The sequence below is a fragment of the Musca domestica genome, unplaced genomic scaffold (genome assembly GCF_030504385.1).
Source record: "Musca domestica strain aabys unplaced genomic scaffold, Musca_domestica.polishedcontigs.V.1.1 59, whole genome shotgun sequence".
Classification (NCBI taxonomy): Eukaryota; Metazoa; Arthropoda; class Insecta; order Diptera; family Muscidae; genus Musca; species Musca domestica.
This window is the reverse complement of record NW_026712362.1, coordinates 3,627,716-3,643,234: the sequence shown is the minus strand read 5'-3', so window position 1 is coordinate 3,643,234 and position 15,519 is coordinate 3,627,716. Positions and strand designations below refer to the sequence as shown.

Genomic DNA, 15,519 nt, shown 5'->3' with positions numbered 1-15,519 from the left:
TGCACATTTTCAGCTGACCTCTTTGGTGCTGAAAATGAAGCGAGGAACCTAATTTTTGGGTGACCATTCTGGGGTGGCGCGTGCTAAGTCCCGAGCTCATTTTTTCAATATTTGCCGAATGGAATATTTCGATTTGTTCAGCTATTTTCGAGCCTTTTTTCGGTCACTGCAACGCGGGTTTCGATCAAGTCGTTTCTTTACTTTTCGAACCATTTCTGCTGATGTTGCAGTTTTCCTCTGTACACTTCCTTGACGTCGGGCGATGTTACGAGATACAAAAGATTTATTTACATTGAAATGCTGGAGTGCTCTAACGATAGCCACTTGAGGGTTTCCAGTCAAAAATAAAATAATAAATAATATACTAATCTAATCAAAAAATTTCCACACTCCATATATTACAGACAATAATTAATAGGTACTTTATAATCAATTTTTATTTAAAACATTGCATATTTAAAATTAATTATGAGGTGGTAGGCGATTCTAAAACATCAAATAAAAAATCATATTATTTAAATATATTCCATAGAGGGTTTTCGACTTACATAGTTTTTTGCCATTGCAGTACCAGATAATATAGCCAAAGCAACTACAGCACTTAGAAAAAACTTCATGATTGAAACTAATTTGTCTACTGATCTGATTTCAGATGGCGAAACTTTGTTTTATATATCCAATTTGATTTTTAATTTGAAGCATTTTAATGAATGGAACGTGTTGGGACATATATTACCGAAATCATTATCGGAATTGCGGTAGAAGCCGGACATACTCAGGAGAATAGTATTATTTTAGTAGGACGCATCGACGTACACAGAAATTAATTATATTTAAATAAGTGGGAGATTTTAAGATATGTTTTGTGATCACTTTTTGAAAGAGGAAAAATACATACTTTAAAATGGCCATAACTCCTTAAATATTGACATTTCGGGGTTTTTAGCTATAATTTGTGATCACTTTTTGAAAGAGGAAAAATAGCATACTTTAAAATGGCCATAACTCCTTAAATATTGACATTTTGTGATTAGTTTTTTAAAGGGGAAAAATAGCATACTTTAAAATGGCCATAACTCCTTAAATATTGACATTTCGGAGTTTTTAGCTATAATTTGTGATCACTTTTTGAAAGAGGAAAAATAGCATACATTAAAATGACCATAACTGAGTGAATATTGATATTTCTGGGTTTTTCGACCGAAATGTGAACGTGATCGAGAATAAGTAGCTTACATTTAAAATTCATATTAAATAACAAAATTATTCTAAATATTAAAAATAAATTTTTTTAACAACATTTAATTGGTAGCGCATGTTAAGGGATAATTTAAAAAATCGAAATGGACATTAAGCTGAAAATATTGCAGATCTTCCATAGATAGAAGGGTAAAGAAATGTAAGGCTCTTGTTATGTTGATAATACATCACTTATTTGTAGATCCTTCTAAAATTATTTTTATACCCTACTACACTTTGTGTTGGGGGTATTATAAGTTTGATTGGGCCAAAAACTATGTAACACCTCGAAATATTGGTTTCCCAAATAGGAAAGTACATTTAGGGGTTAAAATGGACCAAAAACTGAAAAAAGTGATTTTGCAATTGCTCTACAGGTCGCAATTATAGACCAATCGACGCCGAAGTTAGCATGTGGAGCTTAGGGCTGCGCACAAGCCTTCCAATGTTGATGGTTATCGGGTAATATTTAGTGGATGAAATACACTATAACATTTGTGTTAATATAAGTCAAATTTTCATTAAACCGCGAATATATCGTCCGATCCTCACGAAAATTTTTGTAAGGGTATGAGCCTCATAGGAGCTAGGCCTACTGTTTTCAAAGACGTCCGTAAAAAAATCCTGATCACACAATTGAAGCCAACCGACACACCTGATTTATATTTAGCTATATTTAGCTAACAGCACGATGGGGTTCGTAAATATTGGGCAAATGTTCCTGGTCAAAATGCTAAGGGTAATATCTGTGCGATGCTCCGTGACATAATTTCACATGGACGCCCCCGCACGTTTATAGCCTTTGCTTACTAGTTCGTTTTGAATTCTGATTGACTGGGCTTCGGCCCAAACTGACATCGATCCTAAACTGACCACCACGGCTTTAATGGACTTGTATCCTCTTTTTTCATATGACGAATTTCCATCCAATGATGACCTAAGTCACTAAAATACAGCTAAATTATGAGGGTTATTCGAAATGAGTTCTTAATAGAAACTTTCCATAACTTGATGTCACAAAAATTTTCAAATTTTCATAATTCTAAAAAAAATTAAAAGTACATTAACCTTAGATACTTACAAAAATCATATCTAGAATCCACAAAATTACATGGCTCTAAAATATTTTTTTCAAAAAAGGCGGGGCCAAATATGGGAGTATCAGAGTGCCTGAGGTTCATGGACTTTTAGAATTTTTTTTCAATTATGAAAATTTTGTTGATTTAAAAAAATGGAAAATTTTTATTTTTTTTTTTTTTTGTGAGTGATTTAAAGGTACGTGCATTTTTAAAGTAAATTTTTCAGAAACCTGAAATTTAGTTGATTTTTTAAATTGCCTTTGTACTTTTCAGGTTGATTTTTAGAGTTAATAAAATTTGTGGATTTTTCAATGTTTTTTCTTAAGAACCCTGAAAGTTTGAATATTTTTTTAAGTATGTGTCATTAAAACGGAAAATTTTTAACAATATTAATAAAATTTTATGAACCTTAATCATTTAGAATATAGTATATTGACATCGATTTGAAACTAAAATATTTAGAAAACAGTTTATTTATTAATAATTCATTTTTTTGTTCATTTTCGATATGGTGCCGGAAAGAATGGTGGTGGACCCTACATTAAAAAAAAATATTCCAATTAATATAATCGTAATTTTCAATACTTTATATTTACAAAACTCACATGATTTGATGCCGATGCCCAACCAGTCAATATTGCCAGAGCAAGGCTCAGAGTCAGGGTGAACTTCATGTTTGGGAAAATGTTTTTACGATACTAAATTGGTATTCAAATCAAAGTTGTGTTTAAATCCGTTTACAACGCAGTGGCTCCATTAAGAAAATTCTATAGTGAAACGTGTTTCTGAATAATTTGAAAATTTAGAGGAATGGTTATAATCTGGCCCTTTTTTAAAAAAATATAAAATTTCGTATTAAATTTTTGGAAATATTTAAGCTTATTTTCTATATTAAAATTTAATTGTCTTCATTTTTTATTGTTATTTCAAGTTCTTTAGGTATCCGTATCCGGTAAGGTATCCGTTTCTGTTATATTTTTTCAAAACAAAAAAAAAAACATAGTACCCATAATTACTTCTACTTATCACTTTTGGCGACTAATTTACAAAACACTGTAACCCCTTTGATAACAAAAATCATAAATCATGCTATAACCCTTCACCTTGATTATCAGCCAATAAAAAATATCACCCACGCAAACTCAACATAAAGTCTTATAAATTTCTCTCAAATAAAATTTTGCCTCGAAAGCATCTTTCAATAAAAAGAAACGAAAAATAAATCCCGAATCATATTGGCTTAATTAAAATTATCGCACACCTGCATTTACCGACGCCGCCGCTGCTGCTTTTAAAGCAATTTATGACATTCATTAAAATTATTAATTAGCAATGAAATTCCCCAAGTAAACATTTGCCACAAGTGAATGGCATTTTCTCCAGACACTCGACTGCCATTCCCCGTGCCACACCCACAGCCACTCTTTCTTCCTCTCTCCCTCTCCCACACATTATAAATAAACAACCTAAAGATACTTTCGTTCATTGTAATTCTCGATTATTAGGAAAAGTTGACAATGTAATTAAATGTTTTGTTATCTTAACACTTCAACAGCCATTTTAGTTGTCTAAGCAGAAAAATTGATGGAGACGACCGAACCACCCACCCTCAGAGTGAAACACTCACATACAAACATACAGACGCACATAGATAGTCCTCATACATACTTACATGTAGGAAGTTGGGGAAGCAATTATGTTTTTACTACAAGCCGTCATACTGCTGCTTAAAGGAGATTGTTGAAGAAAAGCGTTTTAGTAAATAAATACTGCTGTAGCCGTAGATATATTTATGCGGATCAATATTTATAAATAACTCGGTAAATGCCACGAATGTTTAAATAAAAAAAGGAACAACGAACTGATATAATATCTATATTTATTTATTTTAAAATCGTTAACCTTGAAGATGTTCTATAAAATGATATTTTAAAAATCCACGAGCTTTGAGTACATTAGAATACTCTGGAAGAAAATATTTAAAAATAATTACAAATTAAATTAAAAAACAAGTAAGCAAAGGCTACAGTCGAGCGGGGCCGACAGTTGAATACCCTACAACACTATAATAAACCATACAGTTTATATAGGCGAAATACTCGACAGAATTCCACAAGATATTGTGACAAATAATAAAAGAAAACCATCAGGTTTCGTTCTCTAATTTTCGAATAATAGCAACTTTAACTAATTTGCTCATTTCCAATTTATTGGAAGATGTTGCACGTAAATGGTCTTCCTAGACCTGGAACCAATATTTCCCAAAGACCTATAATCTCTTAGAAGTGGCAAAAGATTAACATTTATTATTGGTTTTTGACTGAAACGCATCTATATGAGATACAGACATTTGACTATATTCTTCAACGAATTCAGCGTTAAAGAAATAGTCAGAAGTGCGTCTTTCCTGTATTTGTGAATTCTCCAAAAAGTCACTGGAATGGACATTTTCGTATTTTGTCTACAAAAGTTGGCAAACTATTTCACACATTGAATATTTTTGGATGGCCATCCAAAACTGCTTGGCTTTTGCAATGTCCGGTAACCCCCATTCAAATGTGCGTGAGGATCAGGCGATAATTACGACCTGCTGACAATTTTGCAGTTTTTTGGTTCATTTCAACCCCTAAATATATGGCGATCATCTCCAAAAAGAGTAGGCTCCTATTCTGACCCTCATCTTATCCCCATGCAATATTTCGTAAGGATCGGGCCATAAATGCGATCTGTATATGATATCCTGATATCCTAACTACTTAGTTTTGTTAGCTGTAGAAATATTACCAAATGTTTAATTCAAAATGAAAATATGCCAAAAATATGACAAAATTGAAAAAAATATGAGAAAATTTTACAAAATCAATATTATCATCTTTAGAGAGATATTTTTATGCGATTTTTTAGGCGTTTTTTCTTTTCTGCCAAGAGGCCATTCTGAATTAATGAGAACTGTCGAAATCAGTTCAGCCGTACTCGACATATAAGAGATCTTTCAAGCATATCTTCTTTGATAGACATATATATCGCACATATTTTGCTATATATTCGATTTGTTGGATCTTAACATCAATGTAAAGATCAGAAGTAACCTTGTCATGGCTTTGTGATTTCGCCGGGATTTAAAATATTCGCGGTTTAATGAAAAATGCTGAATTTTTTCAACAAAAAAGATATGGTCTATTTCACCCGCTAAATATTATCCGATGACCACCCAAATTGGTAGGCTTCTTCCCCTCCCTAAACTCTAGCTACATGCGAAATTCCGCGTCGATTGGTCTATAATTGCGACCTGTAAAGCTACTGCAAAATCCGAAATTTTTTCAGTATTTGGTCCATTTCAACCCCTAAACATTTGGCGATCATCTCCAAAAGAAATAGGGTTCTATTCTGACATTAACCCCACCTACATTTTAAATTTCGTGAAGATCGGGCCATAATTGCGACCTGTAGAGTGATTACAAATTAACATGGACAGACGGACGGACGGACATACATAGCTAGATCGACTCAGCTCGGCGAGCTAGGAAGATGCATATGTACTTTCCTATATGGGAAACCAATATTTCGAGGTGTTACATAAATTCTGGCCCAATCAAACTTATAATACCCCCAACACATAGTGTTTTAGGGTATAAAAAGGAACAACGAACTGATATAATATCTATATTTATTTATTTTAAAATCGCTAACCTTGACGATGTTCTACAAAATGATGTTTTTAAAAATCCACGAGCTTTGAAAATATCGATATGCTTTAAGTCCCTAAAAAAATTATAATTAAAAAATCTACTACCATCAAATACAATGCAAAAAAAAATTCTCAAAAATTTACGGGCATTAAAATATTCTGGAAAAAAATTAACAAGTAAAATAGTATCAGTCGACAGATATATACCACCAGCCTTAAGTTATTATTATTCAAAAAGTTGACCCTTTATGGGGGCGGTTCCGAAGCAGTTTGACAATATTGACCAATTCGTATCTGATCTAAGTCTGATAAAAACATACAAAGTGCCAGATTTGAACTATATCGAATACTTCTTATAATTTATATGAGATATCTGCAAATTTTTTGGGAAATATGGAATAAATATAGCGGACCGAAGTATAAGATTTGCATACTTCATCCTATATAGATAAAAATATTTATATGTGCAAAATTTGAAGGAAATCGAATTTATATCCAATTTTATGCGAAATCATAAATTTCGATAAATCCCACATTTATATCAGATTTCTGGTTAAGAGAAATATTTAAATATAGCAACTTCTAAAAAATCGTGGAATTATTTTGCAAGTTATGACAGATGTAAGTATTGGAATTTGTGACCCTTTGTGTGGGGGAGAAACCACAAGAAATGCTCTGATCTCTACCATATTTATAACAAATCTTGTGTTGATGAAAATATTGATATGTCTGCCAAGTCTGAATGGGACGGAAAATTTTGACTCTTTGTGGGGGAGGTGCCAGAAGGAGGGACCTATATATCCCTCTTCACGCCAGATCTTGGGTTGATAAAAATATTGTGATGTGTGGAATTTGAAGAGAACCAGATGCTTATTTCGGATTTTATGATCGTTCCGATTATTCAAAGCGTTGACCCTTTGTGGGGTAGGTACAAGGAGGAATTGTCCGATATCTACCATCTTTATAATAAAGGTCTTGTGTTGATGGAACTATTTATATGTGCCAAGGCTGTTTGGTGTTTTACGAGCTTCACGAATATTCAAAATTTTGACACCTTGTGAGGTAGATACCAGAACTAGTGGACAGATATATTCCATCTTCCCGCCAGACCTTGGACTAATTAAAATATTGTGATGTGTGTAATTTGAAGACAATCCGACACTTACATCATATTTTATAAGAGTTATATTTATTCAAAATATTGACCCCCACAAAGGTCCGGTCTCTACCATCTTTATAGCAGATCTTGTGCTAATAGAAATATTGTAAAGTCTGAATAGAATCGGATGTTAATTTCGTGTTTTATTGGCTTAATGAATATTCAAAATTTTGGTCCTTTGTGGGGGTGGTAGCAGAAGGTATGGTCCGGTCTCTACCATCTTTACGGCAGATCTTATGCTGATAGAAATATTGTAATTTGCCAAGTCTAAATGGAATCAGATGTTAATGTCGTGTTCTATTAGCTTTGTGGGGGAGGTACCAGTAGAAATAGTCCGATCTCCACCATTTTTATAACAGATCTTGTAAAATTGAGATGTGCCAAGTATGAATGGAATTGGATGTTATTTTGGTGTTTTATGAGCTTCATGAATATTCAAAATTTTGACCCATTGTGTGACAGGTACCAGAGGAAGTGGACCGATAGATTTCATCTTCCTGCAAGACCATGGATTAATAAAAATATTGTGATGTGTGGAATTTGAAGACAATCGGACTATTACATCATATTTTATAAGAATTATAGTTATTCAAAATTTTGAACCTTTATGGGGGAGGTACTTGTTGGAGTGGATCGATATTGACCATTTTCGTACCTGACCTAGCACAGATGCAAATATTAGGATTCGCAAAGTTGGAACAAAATCGTAATATCATTTCTCTTTCTGTGCAGTAAATTATTTTCTTTGGAAATTTTTACATTTTGTATTGGAGGTACCTGCAGAAGTGGACCGATATTGCCCATATCCGAAATCGATCTAAGTTTGACAATAATATTACGATGTACCAAGTTTGGATCAAATCGGAAACTCACTTCGAGAGTTATCGCGCCCAGCAGCCAGCCAAAGAGACGGACGGACATGTCTAGATCGACTACAAATGTCCTGAAATGGATTTGGTCCAAAGAGACCTAGAGTCTAAAACCGTTTTTTCCATGAGAAACGTTTTGGCCGTATCAAATGATATATACCCTCTGTAGCCATATGGCTGAGGGTATAAAAATATTTATTGGAGCAATAGATATACCGGACCGAGTTTCACTAAATGGAAAAATTCGGTTGAATATGAAAAAATCTATTCACTTTGGGCTGATATTAAATATATGGTGAACAATAACTGTAAAATCGTATGAAGATGTATATCGAAGCTATATAAGAATCTGAACCGATCTCGATAAAATTTGTCCGAGGTATTTTCGAGCAGTGTCTGATGTCCGGTATGAAATATCATTGTTGTGGAGAGCATATTCCGCATGTGAGGGACCTTAACACCAAATCGGATGAAACATATATATGAGACGTATATCTGAACCGATTTTCACCAAAATTTTAAGTATTTGTTTTTAGGATGAACTCGGTCGTTTTGGGCTGAAATTAGCCACAAAAAATATGAAGTCGGATAAAGATATATATAGGAGCTATATCCAAATCTGAACCGATCTCCATAAAATTTTATCTGGTACCAAATATCATGCTTTTGGAGTGCAAAAACCCCAAATCGAAACTATCGGATCTGTAGCTATATCTGATCCGATATTAATCAAATTTGATATTTTTGTTTCTAGACTGCATTCGGTTAGATGTTCCAAAATTCAGGTCATTCGGATTGATATTGGCTATTTTATACACAATTAACCCGAAATAGGTTGAAGATATATATGGGAGCTATATCTAAACTTGAACCGATTCTCATCAATTCCAATAGGATTCGTCCAATGGAAACTTCATCTCAATCGGATTATAAATGCGACCTGCATTTTGTTCTCAAAAATATATGGACAGACGAAATGGCATGCATAAATCGACTCATAAAGTGATTCTATGAAGATGCTTAAAAGCAACTATGGGTCTATCTCGCTTTCTTCTCCATGTTACAAACAAATGACATAATACCCTTAACACTATGTGGCGTAGGGTATAACAAACACACAATTTGGGTATTCTGTAAAAATCTGCTTTTATTATGCCCTGAAATATTTCAATTTTTTCCGCGAACCTTAAAAAAAATTAAAAAATATTTTTAAAAATTCCCTAAACTTAAAATTGTATTTAAATCAAACCCAAAATAACAAATTTAGGTTTGAAAATAAAAAACCTAACGAAATCGCCTCTATTTGTCATTTCTCATTATTTTTCAGATCAATTTTATTTGCTTGATTTTGACATATATGAACAACAGCTTTGGGCTACTATGGTACATCTTCGTCGGAAAAACAAACCCCACCCGAGCGCTTGAGATGATTCAACGAAATGGTTTCACATATCGCCACACATCAATTTAGTCAAAAGGGGGGTAAACAACATGACCGGATCTTAATTAAAGTTTCCTATTTATTTTTCTACTGGGAAGTTTCATTTTTTTTACTTTTTTCATCCAAACATTTATTTGAAACTCTCTATTTGTCTAGCGGAAAAGAAGAAGAAGAAGAAAGAGGTGGAGATTGCAATTGAATACCCACCGGTATTGTAAGAAAACTTGGATGTGTAAGAACAAAAAAATGCTGTATTTGTAGTCCTTGTCGTTTTTTTAAGGATGTGATGAGATTTCGTATCCGCAAAAAAATGTTAATTAAAGTTTAACCACATACCTGAGCCGGTATTTTATTACCCAACTTTTTTTTTTGATTTTTGTTGCAGAAAATTTAGGTGAAATTGTTGTAATTATTGAATGTCCACGTTACGCTGTTACAACATACAACACACATTAGGAATAATTATGCGAAGATCACTTAGTGTGATCCACACACTGACTTGTAAATAGATTTTTTCTTAGCGTTAAGTTAACTTGAGTAGTGTGTAAGTAGAATAAGTTTCACTCTGAATAAAGCAACCACCGAGAGTAGAAGTGCGTTTTATTAATACAACAGCAGCAAAATAGAGGACAAGCAGATTTATATTCAACAGGTTATGGGCCCAGGACTACTCAACGGACAAGAGAAATTTGATATTGTATTGGAAAAATAAAATCGATGAATGGTGACCAGGAATACTCAACGGACAACTCTAAGTGAAAAATAATAATATTGTGAATTTGATAAAAGGTTTAATTGTGGAAACAACTTAAGTCAAAGGAGGAAGCGTTTTTTGTGTTTAACTGTGTGTCAGTAAAGTTGCTTCGTGTGTCGACAACAAAAATAAACAAAATGTCATCAATGTTCAGCATTGAAAAATTGTCAGAGGACAATTATGAATCATGGAACCTCCAAATGAAGTCCGTGCTTGTCCATCAAGATTTGTGGGATGTTATATCCGATAGTGAGGAATCTGCTGAGAAGAAAACTGCTGAGTGGAGGAAGAAGGATGAAAAGGCGATGGCGACAATAATATTAAGCATCTCTTCAGTTCAGTTGTCATATGTAAAGAACTGCAAGACCGCGAAAGATGCATGGAAGTGTCTATCCGAAATCCATCGACCGAAAGGGCCAATACGTAAAGTTTCGCTATTCAGGAAACTCCTTAGTATGAGGATGGAAGAAACTGATGGCGTACTAGAATACCTGTGCCAATTTACGTGTGTCGTAGACAAATTAGCAGAAGCAGGTATTGAGCTGGGTGAGGACTTATTAGTCATTATGATCCTCGCCAGCTTGCCTAAAACATTCGAGAATTTTGTGGTTGCGCTAGAGTCAAGGGATGATTTGCCGAAATTAAGCGCATTGAAAGTAAAATTGTCCGAGGAAAATGAAAGAAGGCAATCATCAATGAGTAAACAAGATGAAAATTCCACGATGGCATTTATGGCTGATAATAAAAGGGGTCCCAATATCAACAAAAAGAAAAACAACAAAGTACATCATCAGAACTACAACAACAGTACAGGTAGCAGAAAAGATGATTTATGGTCATACAACAATAGTGTGAAATGTTACAATTGTGGCGGCAGAGGCCATTACGCATCACATTGCCGAAGAGCAGACAAAAAGGGAAACGAGCATGCGTACACAAGTTTGGCGACGGTTGACAACAACAATCTCAATAAGAACGTCTGGTGTTTTGATAGCGGTGCCTCCTCACATTTGTGCTCTAACCGTAATTTGTTTACGATGTTTGAGGAACACCAAGAAGAAATCTCCCTGGCTGGTAATAAAACAATTCTAGCAAAAGGGAAGGGGAGAGTTCTAATAAATGAGGGTGACGTTGTGCTCAACGATGTGTTATTTGTGCCTGACCTACAATGCAATTTTATTTCGGTAGGCAAAGTAGCAGTTAAAGATGACGTAATATTTGGAGAAAAGTGCGCAAGAATCATAAACAAGGGGAAAACGGTGTTGACTGCGAGGAGAAGGGGACATTTGTTTTTGTACAACGAGCCTCATAAGAATTTGTTTCTGGCGAAAACAAATGCAATAAAGCCCCGTTACGATTTTCAAAGAGGGGAGAGCCCACAGAATCAAGCAGAAGATCGATACAATAATTGGAATGCGTTTCGACATATGAAAACAATAAAAAGTTGCCGGTGCCAGAAAGTTGAGAACCTACAAAACAGAGCACACAATAAAGCGAAAGTGTTTCGCAGAACAAATAGAAACTCCGTTAGGACAACTTTTGTCGATCCCTTGTGAGGAAAAACTTATGCAGGAGGAGCATACTAATATAAATGTCTAAGATAAGTAGAATACTATGTGTATTTATACCCTACACCACATAGTGGTAAGGGTATTATGTCTTTGTGCATTTGTTTGTAACATGGAGAAGGAAACGAGATAGACCCATAGTTACTTTTGAGAACCTTCATAGAATCACTTTCTGAGTCGATTTATGCATGTCCGTCCGTCTGTCCGTCCGTCCGTCCGTCCGTCCGTCTGTCCATGTATTCTTGTGAACAAAATGCAGGTCGCATTTATTATCCGATTGAGATGAAATTTTCCAAACAATATTTTTTTGGCCCAAGGACGAACCCTATTGAAATTGGTGAGAATCGGATCAAATTTAGATATAGGTCCCATATATATCTTCATCCGATTTCGGGTTAAATGAGCACCAAATGTCCACTATCAGTCCAAATTACCTGAATTTTGGCACACCCAACCGAGTTCGGCCTAGAAGCAAGTATATCAAATTTGGAGAAAATCGGTTCAGATATAGCTATAGCTCCCATATATATCTTTCATCCGATTTGATCTTTAAGTCCCTCACATTCCTACTATGCACTCCACAACCGTGATATTTGGTACCAGGTATTAGATGGAGCACAGAAATAGCTGTTTTAAATTTTATCGAAATCGGTTCAGATTTGGATATAGCTCCCATATATATCTTCATCCGATTTCGGGTTAATTGACCACCAAATGGCCAATATCAGCCCAAATGGCCCGAATTTTGGCACCTGTGACCGAGATTAGCCTTAAAGCAAATACAACAAATTTGGAGAAAATCGGTTCAGGAACAGCTATAGCTCCCATATATATGTTTTATCCGATTTGGTGTTTAAGCCTCTAACATTCGTAATATGCACTCCACAAGAATGATATTTGGTACCAGATATAAGATACAGCCCAGAAATAGCTGTTTCTAATTTTATCGAAATCGGTTCAGATTTGGATATAGCTCCCATATATATCTTCATCCGATTTCGGGTTAATTGTGCACCAAACGGCCGATATAAGTCCAAATGGACTGAATTTTAGTACATCGGACCAAATTCAGCCTAGAAGCAAGTATATCAAATTTAGTGAAAATCGGTTCAGATATAGATATAGCAACCATATATATGTTTCATCCGATTTAGTGTTTTAGTCCCATACATTCGTAATATTCACTCCACAACCGTGATATTTGGTACCAGGTATTAGATGGAGCACAGGGATAGCTGTTTTAAATTTTATCGAAATCGGTTCAGATTTGGATATAGCTCCCATATATATCTTCATCCGATTTAGCGTTAAATGTGCACTAAATGGTCAATATCAGCCCAAATCACCTGAATTTTCGTACATAAGACCGAATTCAGTCTAGAAGCTAATACGTAAAATTTGGAGAAACCCGGTTCAGAGATAGCTATAGTTCGTAAAATGCACGATAGAATTAGATAGATTTTGATTTTGTACCAAATATCTCATAGAGCTCTGAAATGTCCTGTATAAACCTTTTTACGAGAGCTCTACTAAATATGCATAGTGGTGTAGGGTATCATATAGTCGGCCCCGCCCGACTTTTGAGCTTTCCTTACTGGTTTTATTTTTGTAATGTGTTTACAAATGTCATAAAATAAATAAAGAGTTATTGGTTTTTGGTTGCAGTATGTGTGTATGTATGTTGAGGAGGAGTGTTGTAATTATTGAATGTCCACGTTACGCTGTTACAACATACAACACACATTAGGAATAATTATGCGAAGATCACTTAGTGTGATCCACACACTGACTTGTAAATAGATTTTTTCTTAGCGTTAAGTTAACTTGAGTAGTGTGTAAGTAGAATAAGTTTCACTCTGAATAAAGCAACCACCGAGAGTAGAAGTGCGTTTTATTAATACAACAGCAGCAAAATAGAGGACAAGCAGATTTAAATTCAACAGAAATATTAGAAATGTGTTTTATATTTCCCCTCAGCCATAACTTTATTGGCCAATAAAATTTAATTTGATTCCCTAAATTGGCCCATAACAATTACCTATATAATAACAATAATATAAATCGGAAAACTAAAACATTATGCCTTTCAATTGCCTTTAACAATTATCATAACCATGGCTCTCTAACTCTCTCTCTCCTCCCCCTCTCTCCATCATTGTTTTAAGTGCAAAATGGTAATGGCCACCATAATAGCCATGTATGCCGGGATATGACCGGATGGCCGCTAAATGTATGCAACTGAATAATGCTGCCAGATATTAGATAAAAATCTAAATGTCATTGTATATTTCCTATGGAACAGCCGCAGAGGTGTTTTTTTTTTTTTTGGCCGACTAGCTTAAGTGCCATTCAACCGGCTAACCAGAAAGGCAAAAGAGAATGACACACAAACCGATACTAAATATTGGGCCGAAATGCAACAGAGTATCATTGAATCGTTTAGTTTTGTGCGGAGAAAATTTAAAACGGCCATTGAATAACGAGAATAACGAGATTTTTCCCAAACACCCGAAATGCAATCGAAGTTTTGCTAAGGGGATATGGGAGATATATATGGGTCGTTTGGGGTCAAAGCTGAGTAATTTAAGTGTTGAGCAACATATGAGTTTCTACAAAAGCAGAAGGCGAAATGCAAACGAGCGGGACTAAGGAAAAGCCACAAAATTTTTTTTGAAAAATCCACTAGGTCTGATATAACACAAACTTAAATACCCTCCACCATTCGGAAAGTAAGTCATGTAAAAATATCTGCTAATGCCGAACGTCGAGAAATACCGTTAAATTGGGGCCATGGGTAAACGTGGACCCATATAGACATTAAGAACTTCAAATACTGAATTTTAAGCTATTCCGCCAGAAACTGTGGCTAAATTCGTCAAAGTAATGAATATCGGGAAGTGCAATCATATGGGGACCCACATCCAATTTTTCTGTCCAAAACCGTTTTTAAATATCTCTATATGTAAACACTAGAAACCAACTGCGGACCTCAATATCAAATTTCGAAATTTCAAATCTATTCCTCCAGCTAATACCAAATTTTGTAACATTTAGTAGGAATATCCATAACAATCTAAATATCTCTATCGTAGATACCACAATGATCCAAAATGTGTACCATTTAGTACTTTACGAACAATTACAGTACTCACTTGCAAAACCGTTCCATATCTCAATCTAAGACATCAACCGGGACCTCAATACCAAGATTCGGGGTTCCAGCTCTATCCCTTCACCCAATACCAAATTTACTTCAATTAAGTACTTTTCGAAAAACTATAGCACGCGTTTCCAAATCCACCATAATATCAAATTTTACGATTTCTACTCTGTAATATTGCCCTTGGGCAAATTAAGTACCATTTAGTACATTTCGAACAATTATAGTCAATTCCATATACCAACAGAGACCTCAATATCAAATTTGAGGATTTCAGCTCTATCCATGCACCTTACACTAATTTTAGTACCACTTTGAACCATTCGTACATACATAGGACGCATTTCCAAATTTCAAACACAGAACCATCATCTAAATATAAGAATTCACTCAATATCAAATGCAGTACAATATTGTACTTTTCCAAAAATTACAGTGCTAATTTCCAAAAAAAAAAACAAAATCCATTTCTCAATTTAAGATACCAACTAAGACTTAAATATCAAATTTGAGGATTCCAGCCCTATCCCTTCACCCAATACTAAATTTAGTACCGTTTAGT

General features: G+C 34.6%; 2 long non-coding RNA genes across 2 annotated transcripts; both read right to left on the bottom strand.

The window, feature by feature from the left end:
• Positions 1 to 419: 419 nt before the first annotated feature.
• Positions 420 to 1,324, bottom strand: LOC109613680 (uncharacterized). The gene is made up of 2 exons (XR_002195143.2): positions 549 to 1,324; positions 420 to 486 (listed from the first exon to the last, which is right to left on the bottom strand). It is a non-coding gene; the product is annotated as an uncharacterized LOC109613680 (long non-coding RNA).
• A 1,403-nt stretch (positions 1,325 to 2,727) lies between these two features.
• On the bottom strand, positions 2,728 to 3,077 carry LOC109613679 (uncharacterized). The gene is made up of 2 exons (XR_002195142.2): positions 2,924 to 3,077; positions 2,728 to 2,854 (listed from the first exon to the last, which is right to left on the bottom strand). It is a non-coding gene; the product is annotated as an uncharacterized LOC109613679 (long non-coding RNA).
• Positions 3,078 to 15,519: the final 12,442 nt, after the last annotated feature.